The sequence below is a fragment of the Quercus robur genome, chromosome 5 (genome assembly GCF_932294415.1).
Source record: "Quercus robur chromosome 5, dhQueRobu3.1, whole genome shotgun sequence".
NCBI classification, from domain to species: domain Eukaryota; kingdom Viridiplantae; phylum Streptophyta; class Magnoliopsida; order Fagales; family Fagaceae; genus Quercus; species Quercus robur.
In genome coordinates this window covers 71,310,741-71,328,102 of record NC_065538.1, presented here as the reverse complement: position 1 = coordinate 71,328,102, position 17,362 = coordinate 71,310,741, and the positions used below count along the sequence as shown (strand labels likewise).

The following is a 17,362-nucleotide window of genomic DNA, read 5'->3' as shown; positions in this document are numbered from 1 at the left end:
AAAGATAGTGTTCGTGAATGTCGCTGCCACCATCAGATTATCAGAACTGGTGCCGGTACATTCTTTCCCCCTTTCTAGATTTAGGTATGAATTTTTTTTTTTTTTTAATAACATTTAGGTATGAAATTTGATTTTTTTTTTTTTTTTATTTATTCTTTGATAGGATAGTTTTTTTTTTTCTTTTTTATAACTTACAGAAATTACAAAAAAAAAAAAAAATGATTTTAGTTTTGGCTTTTCATCTTGGTTTTGATTCCTTTTTGTTCTGGGTTTTTGGGTTCTCCATAAAAATGTTTGGTTTCTCAATTTTTCAATATTTTTTTCCCTATTTTGGATTACAAAAATCACTAAGCCTTTCCCTGTTTTCTAATATCTGCATTCATAGTTGTTGTTGTTGTTGTTTTTTTTTTTTTTTTTTTTTTTTTCTTTTCCTTTCTGGGGTCTCTGATTCTGGGAATTGAAGTTGCCCTCAAATTATGAAGTTCTTCTTCGGAAAGTATTCGATGATTGTACTAAGGTATTGCTCTCTCTATCTCTGTGTGTGTGTTTGTCTTCTGTTTGGGTGTTGAGAAAGTGTGTAAAAATTAAAAGTTTCAAGTTTTTAGATATGTTTTTTGATTGGTTGTGATGGGGTTTTCGTTTATTAGGAAATAAATACGGCCCTGTGATGGGGTTTTCGTTTATTAGGTTTTGAGAAAATGAGGGGTAGAAAATAAATTTTAATTTAGGAATCTTAGACTTTATTTTAATTAATTGAGAGGGGAATAAAATTATTTGGTTTTGTTGTGATAAAGTTTTGGTACCTCCTTGATATGGTTCTCTGGCTTATTTCCTATTTGGATTATTCATATTATATGATTTTCTTGATATGGATCTGTTTCTAATGGATTTATTGAAAAATTGGCTTTATGCATAGAGTTTGGCTACATAAAAGAACGGGTGGTGTTTGTTTGTCCATTGCTTCAAAAGGGTTAGCAATCACCGGGATAGGTGATTGAAGATATTGGAATCATATCCCAACTGAAGAATCTAGGTGAGATTCGTTCAATTTTTTAACCCTTTTTTTTTAGTTTTTATGTATTGATTTTTCAATGGAAATGGGAGAAAAACTATATTTTTCTTCCCATGTATGTTTTAGATGGACAATTGAAACTCCAACCCATTGTGGAATTCCTTTGTTGGAATTTGTCTGAGTAGGAATTTTTTTTTTTTGGTGATCTTTTCTATCAATTATGATTGAAATTTTAAAATTTATTGTGTGATGCTATCATAATTGCAATTGGTTTCATAAATCATAATAACTTTATTAGCAAGTTTTCTTAAATAATAAATATGGGTCATTTGAAGGATGTGGTCATTTCGAAGGATGTCCAATACCATTGAGTTTGTTTGGAAGTTCTTAATGTTTAAGACAGTTCTTATTGGTAATAAAATGACCATCATATTATGGAACTTGAAGTTATGCTGTCTTTGAGTTGGACTAACACATTTGATCCTTTAAAAACTAATTGCTATGAGAAGAATCATGACAAGCCTAAAAATCCTCCCTTCAAACTTTCCATTTTCCCTTTTCTTACATTGTTGCTGTGCTGATCCAAAAGTAGGCATTTGTAGTCTCTCAATTGTTGTTAAAAGTGTGAGGAAAATTATTAAAATACAACAAGACGCTAACTTTTGTTTTTTGCATGACTTTGTGATTCATTAGATTGATTAGAAAAGCTTTGAGAAATTAAAAAGCTTTTGTTGGTTTTTGAAGTGGTGCTTTAGTTTCTCAACAGTGGAGAACTGCAAAGCTTTTCATTTGTTATAGTGCTCTTTTTGCAATTGTATTTGCTAGAATATGCTGCCTTATTTCTTGGACAACTTTTCTGCCAAATTTGTTTGAAGGAATCTCTGCCAATCAATTACATTACATAATGATTTAGATGACCACCTACATCTATTAAATTGTATTATTCATTAAATCATCTACACAAGGCACGTGATTACTAAATATGTCATGATTAAATACATGTGAATAGCTGTTTTTTATCATTTCTTTTCCTGCTTAGTGTAATGGAGAGAACCTTTTGGTGAAGTCCAGTTTGTCTTCTTTTCTTGGTTTGCATGGAATTGGACATTTATTAATATACCATAAACTGGCTGTATCTATCCTCTCTCTCTCTCTCTTCCTGGGAAATTTAGATTTTAGATAAAGGCATTTGATTTTCATAGGAATTGAAACTTTATGGAATATGTTAGTGTATTGGGTCAAATATTTTCAAATCTTAGCATCTATCTAGAGATGGTTTCTTCGAATAGAAGGGTACCCCATGCATAGCACAGGTAATAGGAGGAGGTGCTGCCAAGTTAGGAGAAAATCACGCTTAAAATTCTAACATATGTACATATTAAAAGAGAAAACCAAGAAAAGTCAGTTTTTTTTTTTTGTTTTTTTTTTTTTTAATTCCTAACTTGCATGTCACATCTTATTGTCATTTTGGAAGTGGTATTGCGTTTTGTGGTGTAGAGTTTAGGAATTTGTGTTTGGCCTCTTTGTACTTTGTAGTCTAACGAATTTTAAGTAATTATACTTTAATTGTATAAATAAGATCTACTCAGGGAAAAGGTATTTCTAAATTTAAGTTAAGCATATGGATATGGTATCTAATGTAGAAAATATTTGCATGTTAATTAATCCTTTAAATAATTTACAAAATCATTTATTAAGGCTTAGCAGTCACAATTGGATGAAAATTGAAGAAGATTTTCATTATTTTAAATTTTGTTAGTTATGAGAGGATGAAAAATGAAAGACCATGTTACTTAATGCAGAAAAGACCATGTGGACACAAAAGCTCTTACTGTTTTGTATGTGTTAGCATATGGGACAGCGACAATGGTTTTGGATACCACAATATTGATTGTAAATTTTTGCCTATCAAGACTTGATTTTACACAAATCTATGAGATTTTCCTGTTGGGTGATTTCATAAATGTTAGAGTTGATTTATCATGTTCATTATGTGTGCATTATATTTTGATTGCTTTAATATATTGTTTTAAGTTATCGTACAATCCAGGATATATTAGCACTTAGCACAATTAGGCAATATAAGGAGTTCCTGTATAATATTCCATTTTTTAAATCATCATTTGTGAAATTATGTTTAGTTTATGAGAATGTTGTGGGCTAAACTTTTCCAATACTTTTTGTAATACCCAAAAGAGAAAAGGTGAGGAATGGGGTTAAAAGTGGTCATAAATTGGGTTTAATCTAGAGAAACAATAAGAGATATTTCTTTTATTTTAACTTTTTATATGCTTCTTCATACCCTCACACAAATTATGATACATACCTCAAAGGCTCTAACTAATATTGTCATATAAGTTTTAGTTTGGTGTGATTCATTGTGGTTCCTTGGAATAGCAAATATGGTGTTTGAAATTGTCATGTAAGTTTTAGATTTGTGTGTTTTAAGCCTTTATGTGGTTTGTAAATTTTTTTTTTTACTTAGGTTTGTTTCTGTGTATCATTTTTTGTAGGTTCTTGCTTGGAACAAATTAGTAAATGCTTTAAAAATAAAATGACCTTTGCAAATTGTTAGTGAGATTAGTAAAGGGCAGACTATTGAAAGCCAAAACCGTAGAGCACTCCACTGCAGAGCATACTATGCAAGCCATAGTCCAATTATAAATTTTATAAATGTGGTTTTTTCTTCTTCTTTTTTTTTGTATTTTATTGGGTTTGTTTATGTGAGGAATAATGGTTAATGGGTGTTTGATTAATTATATATTGAACTGAATTTACAATGATGGGCATGGATATCTAATGTTATCTGAACTTTTTTGTGTTAATTGTATTGGATTCGGTTGCCAAGGTTAGATCTTTTTGGGTCCTGTTTATTATGGTTGTTTTAGTGAGGAATAATGGTTAATTCTACATTGAACTTAATTCACAACGATCTATACTACTAGACATTAAGTACATTTCTGTTGTGAATTGATGTGGACTTGCCGACCAGTTATGCATGGCATCATAATTCAGCTTCCAAATCGGTTTTGTAACAAAATTGCAATAGAACTTATAATACCTAGAGCAATTTTCATGTGAATTGGAATTATAGGAGAGGACACATTATATGAGTTTGTAATAATACTATTAATAATGAATAGAGATGAGTCGAAAGGGACTATTCTTTATAAAGGTCGCCTTTTAATATATTTTCTTGATGGTTTATATATTATCTAAATTACAGACCTATTATCTTGCCATTATGTAATCATTGTGTTCATTTTTTGTGTTAGGTTTCATCAAACTCCTGACAATTTCGGTGCTATAACTATTTTTTACAGTGATATTTTGGATTCGCTTAATTTTCAAGTGGCTTATTAGAAATAGGCCCTCAAAGATTAAGAACAAATGTCCCATCATAATATTATTTACAACAACCCCTTGATGAATATCCTCCTTAATGTACTGACTCGACTTTGAAGATTAGTCCCAAATGTTTAGACAATGATGTTATACCAACTCATTTGGATATATTTGCACTATTTTCTAATTGATTTCCACTGTAATAAATTGTTATTATTTGTTTCCTTTTATTTCTAAGTAAGTTATGATGTCAAAGTAAGTCAAGTTTTAATTGCTTTGAAGATATTGCATTTTTGCATGCAAAATAGAGAAGCATTCTAGAGAATTCCCTTCATTCAAACTCATTTGAACACAATGGAAGTAATAAAAGTGGTGGTTGCTAATTTCATATGTTCCTCCAAATGGTCTATTGGGGAATGGAAGTACATACATGATGTGAAAACTGAATTAAGGTAGAAGCCATATCATATAAGGTTTGCTGGCCTGCTTGACTGAAATTGTGCCTAATTATCATCTCCTCTTCCCCTCCTCCTTTCATCTGCTCTATCTTACCCCACCACTCATTCTCATCAACAACTTCCATCTGCACATAAATATCATTTTCAAACCACAAAAATGGAACAAATAATATACATACTGCTAAGTTTTGTTAATGAAATTTTCTGGTTAATAATATGAATTAAGATTTAACTGAGCCTTTTAAACATGAATAAACTCATGATTAATAATATATTACCGCACGGGTTACATACTAGTATATAATAATAAGTGAAACTGAGAGAAACTCAAATTAAAATTTCAAATTAAAGTTCCAATTTTGCACCATGAGTCATAAATTATTTATTTTTAAAGAGTTTTATTTCTTAATTTTAGAATTAAATGTGGGACCGCATTATAAATATTCATCTAAATGACTTATTAAGTGCAAAAACCAATCTCAAATCTAATGTTATCGTCAATTATCATGTCCAATTAGCAATAAACAATTTTTTTTCCTTCTCCTTTAGGTAGCATTCTTTTCATATAAATTTTTCACTAGAAAAATCTTATTCTATATTGTGAGATAGATTATGCAAATGTCACCATATTACTCTATATTGTGAGATAAATTTTGCATTTGTCAAATAGATAAGGTATATTATGCATTTTTTTTTTTTTATAAATAATAATTTGATTGTTACAATAGGGGATTGAGAAGGAATTTAAACTTTGAAATTTTTTTGTTAAAAACACCAAAAAATGTACATTTAAGCTTAAAACTCTTGGTAGTATCTTATGGAATAAATATAAGGCTCTTGGCAGTATCTTACGTCAGCCAGTTAAGTTATAAAACTCTTTGCAGTATCTTATATTATAATTATATGTATTTTCTCTCTCACATTAAGTGGATATCCACACAATTATGGACTTATTAGACCTAACACAGCCCCAATCCTGCCTGCTAACTAATCATATCCCTACCATGTGTAGACCACCAAAAAAATCTAAACACATACAGGCATATTGTTTTCCGCATTTAGTATACATGTCAGGTGGTAATTGAATTAATTTTCATAAATGCCAATATTTTTTTTAACTATGTGTAAATGATATAATCAGTGGTGACTCCAGGAATTTTATCCAGGGTATTCCTATTTTACTTTGAAAAAATTTCGGGCCATTTCAGTCTATTTCGAGTGTTTTGGGACGTTTCGGTAAATACCGGCCGAAATTCAAAATTTGGCTGGTATGAGGTTTGTGCTTTAAAAAAAAAAAAAAAAGAAGTTCTTAAAACCAAAACAAATTTGCATTTTGTACATCCAAAAACCTCAAAAGGAAAAAAAAATGAAAAGAAAATTAATGAACAAAGGTTGCTTACAATAAACTATAAGTTCGTTTGAAATATTAATAAAATTATTAACTATTGTTGTTTAGTTATTTTATTAATTTATTTGTCTTTTATAAACTATAATTTGTTATATTATTATTTCATTAATTATAAAATTATTAATTATTATTTAGCCTAACATAATTTAATTTATTTGTCTTTTATAATGTATTGGTTAATTATACAGCTTTAATTATTGTTGTTTAGCATAACAATAAATTATATTACTTTAATTTGTTTGTCATTAATTATACTACGTTAATTTATTATATTATTTAGCCCCTTATACACATTACACTAAAAAAACCTAACATTATATATTTCATATGCAGCACAATAATTAAAACAGTGTCATGTATAACATATTACATTGCTTTAATTATTATGCTCCCAGCCCCACGTGTGATGTGCCCATCAGCCCATCTATCCCCACCCCACTCAATGGACAAGCATAAGCCTTATTGCCTGATGCCCAATCACAATTGCCTGCCAATCAGAAAATTTCGCAAGATTCACAAATCACAATATTCACTAAAAGACAATTAATATTACACCAACACAGAACACACACTGACCAACACAGCACCAACGGATAAAATAAACACTAAAGCCAAATTAAAAAAGACAAAATAGGAAAAAGCAAAATATAAATAAAGACAAACAATGATCCATTCGGCCAGCCAATCAGTGAGAGGAGTGATTCATTTGGCCAGCCAAATAGCCAATCAGAGAGAGAGAGAGTTACTGAGTTAATTTAAATAAAGACCAAAGAGAGAGAGACGCTTATTATTTTAGAAAATCACACTCAGTGAGAAAAAGAGAGAGAGATTGAGAAACTGAGAGAGAAATTAGAAATACCTTGAGGGAGCTGAAGCTCAGGGAGGGTCCGCGGGTTCGGAGGGATCTGCGATCTGCTAGCACCGAGCTACGGCGACGACGACTGCGACTGCAATCTGCGATCTGCTAGCACCGAGCAGAGCGATTTGCGACTGGCAACTGCGATACGATCTACAGTCTACGATCTGCAATTTGCGATGAAGGGCGAGCTACGGCGACCGAGGAGCGAGTATTGGGGTTTTTTGGTTTGGTTTTGCCGTTTTGGTACAGAGGCTTTGTATTGGGTTTTTTTTTTTTTTTTGATAAACACAGTATTTCTTTTGGTTTGTTTTGCTTTTGCTCTGTATTGTATAGACCGTATCGTGTATTGGGGATTGGTTTTTTCTGCAGCGGCGTGACCAGGGGTACGATGGGTAAGTTTGATGTCTGATTCTGTGTTGTTTTTTTTTTTTTTTTTTTTTTTTTTGTAGAATATGTGGGTCGGTTTGTTCTGTTGGGCTCGCCGTGGGCTTGGCTTACCATGGGCTTGGTGTCGTTTCAAATTTTTTTTTGTTTTCAGATTTTAGTTCAATTTTTTTTTTGGGCTTTTTTTTTGCTTGAAAGTTGAACAGATAAATTTTGGCTTGGCTCTGTTACAATTTTTTTTTTTTTGTTTTTTCAGATTTTAGTTCTTTTTTTTTTGGGCTTTTTTTTTTTTGCTTGAAAGTTGAACAGATAATTTTTTTTTTTTTAATCTGAGGGTGTTCCTAATTTTGTGTTGAGGGTGTTCCTAATTTAGCTTAAATATATATATATATATATATATATTTTAGTAATTTTTTTCAGGTCAGGGTGTTCCTGGGAACACCTTGACCTGTATGTGGTGCCGCCACTCAGTGGCGGAGCCAGGATTTTAGTTTAGGGGGGGCAAGATCAAAAGACAATAATAAAAAATAAAAAATAAAAAAAATAAAAAACCTAAAATTATTAATTGACAATTGTAAAATAAATAAACAATTGTAAAACATCTAATTCATAGTTATTAATTGACAATCAATCATCGAAGTAAGAGATTAATCTATATACATAAAGTTTAGAAATCTAATTTGATTACTCAAAATAAATTGAGAAAATAAATTTCAACTTTTCTCTATTCTTTTAATTATTTTAAATTTTGGATTTGCGGTAGAGACTCAAATTTTGAAACGATGAAAATGGAAGAGATGAAGGATAAAAAAGTAATGGACATTTTAATGCTTTAGTACCATACAAGACTTTATTATTAGATAAGTGAAAAAAAGTAAAAGACAAAAAGAGTTATAATTGGTCAAAAGTGTAAACAGTTTTAACAAGTTTTGTTTGGTGGCATTTATTTGTGTCAGATTGTTTAAAGTGGGAGGAATTGTTTTAGTAACACTACAAAATTTCACAATATTTTTACAATAAATTAAGGTGTTAGACATCATTGGTCAAAATAAAATAAAATAAATTATTCTGAAATTCATTTCAACTAAAAATAAGAGTATTGTGAAAATATAGTGAGATTTTATTGTGTCTCTAAACTTTCTCAATTGGAAGATTTGTTATTTTATTATTTATTTCATATATGTACTGTTGGTTTAGGTAAACTATTTCGTTGTTTTTCTATTCTGTTAGGAGCTAAATCAACTTTACATAAGCATGTATAATGGACATTGTGGAGTCAGGGGGGGCAGGTGCCCCCTCTCGCCCCCCTCTGGCTCCGCCCCTGCCGCCACTGGATATAATCTAATTATAAATACATACAAGTTGTAACTATTAAATTATAATCTACATAAAAAAAAATATTAAATTATAAAATTAAAAAATAAAATAAATGTGCAAATTATGGCAAAATTCGAGCTTATTTGAAAAGAGTTCAAAAATGACAATCCATTTTTTTTTTTTGATAGACACAATCCAATTATATTCTTTAACGTTACTCTTCTATATCCATGACCCAATGTTCTATGTTGGTACGTTAAGCGTTACTTGTCCCAACGAAATTTCCACCCATTGCCATAAGTAACCGTATCTCCTATAAATACCAGCCAGCAGTTAAACATTCTCTCCCATGATGATGAGTTTGTACTAATCTAATAATCTTGAATCCTAAACCAACAGTTACAATGAAGACCCAGTGCTTTTACCTTCTTCTTACCCTTGTGATCCTTCCAATTCACGCTTCGACAGCCCTAGGAGGCAAGCGGGGTCTTCTTGTGGTTGGCCCTGCTGGTCCAGGTGGGTGGTTTCAGATAAACATAACAGAGCCGCATGTGAAGGAGATCGGAGAGTACGCGGTGGAGGAATAATACAACAAGGAGTCTAAGTCTCAGTTGAAGTTCACGAGCGTCGTGAATGGCGAGGCCCAGGTCGTGGCCGGGGTCAATTACCGCCTCATCGTGGCCACTAAGGACGGTGCCCTATCCAAAAACTACCAAGCTGTTGTGTGGGAAAAGGTTTGGGAACATTTTAGGAACCTTACCTCTTTTACTCCGGTTATGGCTTAATTAAATTATTCTTAAGGAGTTTTGTAATGTAAGTGGATGGATTTTGAGTGTTGAATGAATGCACCAAACTTCTTCAGTTGTTAACTTGTTATAAAACTTGAGGAATTTTTAACTTGTTATTTCTTATTTTTTCATATTTGTTTGCTTATTTCATTTTTATTTTTGATTTTTGGTGTGTGTTGAGGATCAAATTTTTACGTTTGCTAAGGAAGTAAGGATAAGGGGAAAAAAAAAAAAGTGAAAAAGAAAAAAGACATGAATTTTTACTTGAATAAAATTTAGGACTTCGTAGAAAAATTGGCATTTAATTGAATCATTGTTCTCACGGTAGGATGGACTTAGGATATTTGTCAAATTGAAAAGCAAATGGACAAATGAAAGTAGGAAAAATATTCATTAATTTATTGCGTTTAAAGAAAAATATTAATTTGATAAAAATACAGTTAGGGTCTCTTAGGTGTTTATGGCGAGTCACCGTTGTGTTTATTTTCTAAGAAAATTGTTGTCATGTGATATCTATAATCCATTGTTGAATGTTCAAGTAAAACTACTGTAAAACAAGTGATTTCAATAAATAAATAAATAAGTAAAAAAAGTGACAACCAATGCCAACAGTTCATAAATACACTAACACTGAAAATGTGCAATAGATTCGGCGACAATTGATTATCCATATAATAAATACTTAACAATAATTGCATTTTAATTGCCTTAAAAAAGTTAACAATTATTAAATAAATCAACAAGAATAGCATCACCACCGTGTACCCTTGGGTCACTCCACAAGATTAGATTATAAGATAATTGATTATCTTGTAACCAATAAATACATATTTTATACAATTTTCTTCGCTGCCCAACCATTTTTAAATATAATTTTGCATATAATGTTACAATATTTTTAATGTCAGGATCAACATTATTATTAACTTATTGATGAATTTAAATATATGCTTCATTCCAGAAGATCCAAATATGATGCCAAATGACATTGAGGCTGGACCAAGTGACTTGAATCTCAACATTAATTATGGTAAGCTCATTACAATCTATTAATAAAGTTTACATGTCATGTCATGTATTTAAACATTTTATTTATACAATTGTGCAAGAGACTTTTATGAATGTAGGGAAGAGATAAGATTCAACCTACCAGATATGTCCATTTTGTAATGCATGACTGTTCTGCACCAAAGACATGTCCATTTTGTAACACATGACTGTTCTGCAGTGAGTCTTCCACGATGTACTGTATGAATGGAAAAATATCTCTTCCCAACTTACCAATCTCAAAACCATTAACGGATTTATTTTGTGAACAATTTGAACAAGGTCGACATTTTAGGCAATTTATACGGTCTTACAATCACAATTTTGCATTCATCTCAATGGGTGTTCATGTGGATGACAGTATGGCATCAACAAGTCGCAAAATTTATACTTTTCGAGCCCAGGGTTCCATATATCACAAAATTGGTAGTCTTTTACCAACAAATGATAGGCTGCGTTATTTACAATTATACATCTATGACACGGACAATGAAATTGAGCATAGATTGAGTGAGTGAATCACAAGACCTTCGTGCACATATTGTCCAACGTGTAAAAACTATTTTAGACCAAGAAAATCCATTTATTAAGGAGTTTAGTCAACTAGTTCAGAGGAAGATTTACATCAATGTAAACTCATTATCAAAGCATTCTGCGACATAATATAGGCAACCAAAGCTGAAGATGCAAGTAAGCAGTATAATGATTGCTATGAAACAACATTTTGGGAGGGAGAAGAAGGAATGGAAGTTGGTCAACGTGGGAACACAACGGTGATATCTAGCGTTTTGCTCTCAATTTGCATAATAGATAATACAACCTTCAATTGAATCTCTAAATACAAGATATCCCTAGCACTAAGACGAAAGGAAATTTGTGTTGTATTGTGTGAGCCAAGGAGATTTTTGTGAGAACAATTAATTGAAAGTCACTTTGTGCTCCAACTTCCAAACACCATTTGCCTCCACCTTCATTATCATCGTATTCCTTGAGCTCTCAAACACATAAAAAGGAATCCAACCCTGACACATCATGCAATCAGTTCCTTTATCTGGCACCCATTCTATAGGCGGCTTAATTACAAAGGATAGTTAACAATTAGTGTTGTAGGAATTGTCTGCCACCCATTTTAGCTTAATCACAAAGGATAGATAACAATTAGTGTTGTAGGGATCAAATGCAAGAAGACGAGCAAGTACCACACCCAATTTGAAATCTCCTTCTTAATAGAATTTATTTGCACACCAACTAGTTTGTCAGAAGATTGACAAAAAGCATGAAGTTCTTATCTTTTATTCCGAAATAGTGTTGATTATATGACCAAAATATTCCCTATCCCAATAAGATTTAAGATAATTTGCCACTTTCTTTAGAAGCATTGAGTACATTCCTACGAAGTTTAAGGGTTCAAAACACATATTTTATTATTGAATTTTGTTATCCAATTTCCTTACATGCCCCATTTTTTACTGTTTTTGTTTTCTATTTTCGTTTTCTTGTTTTCAAAGGAAAAAGATTTTTTTTTTTTTTTTTTTTTTTTTTTTTTTTTTTTTTTTTTTTTTTTTTTTGTTTTCAAAATGAAAAACACGTTTGGTTAGTTGTTTTGAAAAACACATTTTTCAAAAACAAAATTTAGGAAATTTGTTTGGTAGTTTTTTTTGAAAAAGTTGAATTTTGTTTTCTTTGGTTAATATTTTTAAAAAAAATTATATTTATTCTAATTCAAAAACATGTTTGCTCCAAAGTATTTAAAATCCTTACACCTAAAGAAATTATAAATCAATTGTTTCGTATATAACATTCAAGCCTAAAACTGTAACAACAATTATCAAGTATTATAAAAGATAATCAATAACTAAAAAGTTTACTACATGGCATCAATGCAAGGGAATCAATTTCATCCAAAAAATAAAAATAAAATAACATGGCATCAATGATGCCTATTATTTGCCAACATCAATCCTGCGATATGATCCCTATAAGCTGCCATAGCTTTAGCGGCTTGATCAGTTAAGTCAATAGTATGCGATGGCTCACCCAAATTATCCCAACCTTCACCTTCAACAGTAAGGTTATCAATATTGAAGTGAGTAAACAAGCGATCATTTTTTGTTGCCATTCGATTGAAGTTATGAATTGTGCAACAGGCTCTCATCACATTCCCTTGTTGACATGGTTTGTAACGGGGCATCATTTTTAAGATTGGAAATCTTGCCTTTAAAACGCCAAAACATCTTTCAATTATATTACAAAGAGATGAATGTCTATAATTGAAAAGCTCTTTAGCACCTTCAGGATGATCCCCACCTCGAAAGTCTCATAGATGGTATCTCTCAGTACGGTACGGAGGTAGAAACCCCAAGGTGCATGGATAACCAGAATCCACTAAATAATAATTTGGTTCAACATTCATCCTGGAGAATTAAACAACAAATTTGATCTCAAATAGTGCTTTTTATTAACATAAATAAAACATTATCAACATAAATAAAACATTTTATTGGCCTAAGGGTAAAATGGTTGAACCCAAACCAAAGAGAAGAGTTCAATCATACTTGGGACATCCGACAGCAAAACAAGTTTGCCTAGTCATGATTAAACCCCAAAAAAGTAATTTGGATAACTTGATTGTGGTCTTAGTTTGATTTGTCCTTTATATAGAAGATACATTTTCACCTAGAATGCATTGATTATGAGTCAAAATACTCATTTTCTCACTTTCCCCTTTGTTTGACATTTTTTGTTCCTATTATGAGTCAAAATTATTGTATACAACAAATGCCTCACACACACACACACACACACAAAAGAAAGAACTCACCACAAACAGGATATAAACACTCAACAACTGACAAGAACAAATCAAACTAAAACTAGAAAACAACCCAGATTGTTAAAACTCAACCCCTTAGAAAAAAAACACAATAATTCCCACACAAATCCAACAAAACCTCTCTTCATTACCAAGCTCCTAACAATTCTCAAGCTGACTTTTCTGATATCCTTCTACCTAAATTTTTATAAACTCTGAGATCTTTTGTTTATATAATTTATAAACTCCTTATTATAGAAGAATCTCTGGTGCAACTTCTTGTAAAGCCATTATAGAAGAAAAATTTAAATGGTCCCATCCATATACATCAAGGTAGCTAGAGAAACATAATTTTTTTTTTTTAACATGCATTTGAACATCCCATGGAAATTAAAAAGAACCATTATATTATATATAACTTCATAGAGAAATCTATCACTCTAATTAAGGCCATTACCAAAAAAAACAGTCATCAACAACAAAAATATAATAAACTAGAAACAAAAACATTCATGAGAAGTTCGAACAGAAGTCATAACATTAATTTGACTAACAATAGCAGTTCTCAAATGGCCACATACAAGTTCCTTAAAATGCCAATTAGAATAAGATTGAGCCACTAAATTCCCTTGGGCTGATCAAACAAACCCTTAATGCTTGTTTTTCATTTTACTAATTTAAACATCCAAGATAAGGGCTAAAAACATTCAAAGAAAATGGAAAGTTTTAAAATTAAGAATATGGCAAGGAAGTACTAGCTACTACTCCAAAATACTCGTCTATTTTTTTATTTAATTTTTCAGCTGTGAATGTGATAACATGTTCAAGCATTGATTACTAATTTCAATTTGAATATGCCATTGCAGACAAGATTCTATATTTGAATTAACATTAGATTATATCATCGTGGACTATTTCTCATTGTTTCCCTCGCACTTGAATAAACTCCATGGGATCAAGGACTTTCTCACGCCTTCAATTTGGAATTTATACATATATATATTGGACAGTTTTTTATTAAACAGAGCATATATATATATATATATATTGGAAAGGAATGCAAGACACACACAAACCCAACACTATAGAACCCACAAGCATACCAACACGGCCAAAGCAAACCCAAAACCCCAAAATCCCAAACCAAACACACATAGAAAATACCCATTCTGAGTAAACCCATATTTAACGCCCATACCTAGATTCAATGCAAAATACGTAGCAAACTTCTAGCAATTTTGAAATAATCCATGAACAAAGAAAAAAGGAAAAGACCCATAACTTTGAGTGATTAGGTCCCTAAAATTATGAAATACTCCCCCAAATCTGAGATCGCATACATCACGCACACACAAAAAAGAAAAAAAGAAAAGGAGAGTGAGATGATGAATAGAAAAGGAGTAGAAGAATCTAGTGAAAAACAAGAGGCATTCATGAAGGATAATCCAGTGAAGACCTTTCACTTACCTTACAAGTTGTTCTCTCAATCAAGGTTTTCTCTGTGAGCAAGAGGGAGTCAATGAAGGCGCAGAGCAAGATAAAGGGTTATCAGAGTTAGGCGCTAAAATATTGAGTGAAAAAAAAAGGAGGCGCGGGAATTACTTTTTGTCGTTCTTGTGGGTCGAACCAGTGTGTTGGTTCATTAATTGGCTGTTTTTCAGGCGTGTTTTAGCGTGTTTTCTTAGGGGAGGGAAAAATGAAAAACAAAAACAGTTCCAAACCAGTTTTCAATTTCCTTCCCAATATGAAAATTGAAAATAGTTTTTGAAATTAATAAAATGCTCACACCAGGGAAGTCTAGTATAAACTATTCGAGTTGCTGCACAGCATTTTGTTAATTTCCTCCAAAATTTCAATAATCTTACTTCTAAAAAATTGTACTAAAAAATCGTTCTAATATTTAGTGTTCTATTTTATAAACAAATAAGAAAAACAATAAAAGGATTGTAATAACTTGATCATACTATATATGTTTACAAATTTGAAAATTGCATGATATTGTTAGTGATGTAGGTAATTAAGCCAGTTTCATACCTACTAACAAAATAAAAATATCATTTTGATAAATAAAAATACAAATATCGTTTAGTGGTTAAAGAACTTGCAAATCGAAACTGAATTTTAGCTAACAATGCCATGTCTCTTAAACGTGTACTTTAGTTATAGATGTGTATTAAGTGCCTATCTTTTAGGAATAAATAATTACTCCCTCCATCCCACTTTGTTTGTCCTGTTTGAAAAGTCAAATTTTTTAAGGGAACATCATTTATTGTCTTGTCTACCTTTTAAAAATGTTTAAGTTTCCAAAACTATCCTTAAATAAATTTATCAAAAAATTGAATTAGTAAATTAATAGGGGTATAATAGGAACATTAGTAAATTAATAACTTTTATTTTTAGAAACAGGATAATATTTTGGGACATCCCAAAATAGAATAGAGGACAAACAAAGTGGGACGGAGGGAGTACCATTTTAAAAAAATTGAATAAAAAAAAATACTGAGTCTACAACGTGAGAGTCTTTAGTATTTGAAAATTTTGTTCTGCCTTTTAGTACTAAGTGGCTGCCTTTTAGTATTATTATTATTTTTTTTTAAATTGATAATTGTGACCCTCTATGACCAATATATCTTTTTATGTTATTACAAAGTTCACAATCCAAAATGAATAATTTTCATTCATTAAACTTTTGGGCTTGGGTTCAAAAAAATAATAGATGCACCAAAAAAAATTACATCGCTTGATATTAAGGGTCTGTTTGGGATCCACTTATTTTGCTAAAATTAAAATTTTTTTGTTGAAAGTACTGTAGATAAAGGTAAAAGTTAGCTGAAATAGTACAGTGAGACCTATGAATAGTATCAAAAAGTGTAGGAGAACCCATAAATAGTAGCAAAAATAAGCTAAATAGTAAAATAAGTTGACAAAATTAATCATACCAAACGGGCACTAATTTTTTTTTTTTGAGAAAACAAACACTAAACTTAGAGAATATGTGAACTTCTCAAAGCTTTTCTTGGTGTTTTAAGAAATTAATACCATTTAAATTTTCTTTTATTTCAACTTAGCCTTAATCCTATTTCCAACTTTGTGAAAATTAAATTTAAGGGTGTGAAAGACATTGAAAATTATATATTACACTCAAAATCAGCTACCAATCAATTTTAATCCAACCTAACAATTAAATAAATAGCTATACAAATTAAATCAAATAAATTTTTTTTATAGTTATTTTTATACTAAATGACTATCTTTTAAGATTATAAATAACTTCATATATAAATCCCATTAAGAAATTACTAGCCTCTGAGCACGCACTCACACATGTGCTCAAAGGCTCTTCTATTTTTTGGGTAAAATTTAATAATTTGCATCAATTATAATTTGGGACTACTACATTTTCCAATCACAAAATACCTAGGGGTGTGATGAGTATTATGTGTTTGCAGATGAAACAATTTTTCATCACACCCCTAAATATTTTTGTAATCGAAAAATGTAGTAATCTCAAATTAATTGATGCAAATTATTAAATTTTACTAAAAAAATAGAAAAGTCTCCTCACGCGTATGCTCAGAGGCTAGTAAAAATAATTGTTTTTAAAAACTAATGTGGGCCACGCCACATCAACATTTTATAAAAAATTTGTAAAATTGTTTGTATTTATAGCAACTGAAAAAACAAATGACAATTATTCAAACTTTTTATTTTGAAAACTGAAAAAAAAAAAATGACAGTTATTTAAACTTTTTGATGGTGATAAAGATAAGAAAATAAGGATAGTATTTGTTTTAATTAATTAATTTATTTATATATATCCATTACCCTAAAATGTGGGATTAAAAAAAACCCACCGGCCAATGACAACTTGAGTTCAGGAGTTAGTGACTTAGTGGGTTTACTAAACAATTTGTTAAAAAAAATAAAAATAA

General features: G+C 30.8%; 2 long non-coding RNA genes across 2 annotated transcripts; one reads left to right on the top strand and one right to left on the bottom strand.

Moving 5' to 3' along the window:
- Window positions 1-903: 903 nt before the first annotated feature.
- On the top strand, window positions 904-3,817 carry LOC126726941 (uncharacterized). Its single transcript, XR_007656100.1, has 2 exons — window positions 904-1,033; window positions 3,526-3,817. It is a non-coding gene; the product is annotated as an uncharacterized LOC126726941 (long non-coding RNA).
- Window positions 3,818-12,438: 8,621 nt separating this feature from the next.
- LOC126726939 (uncharacterized) lies at window positions 12,439-15,153 on the bottom strand. Its single transcript, XR_007656099.1, has 2 exons — window positions 14,898-15,153; window positions 12,439-13,032 (listed from the first exon to the last, which is right to left on the bottom strand). It is a non-coding gene; the product is annotated as an uncharacterized LOC126726939 (long non-coding RNA).
- Between the last annotated feature and the right edge of the window lie 2,209 nt (window positions 15,154-17,362).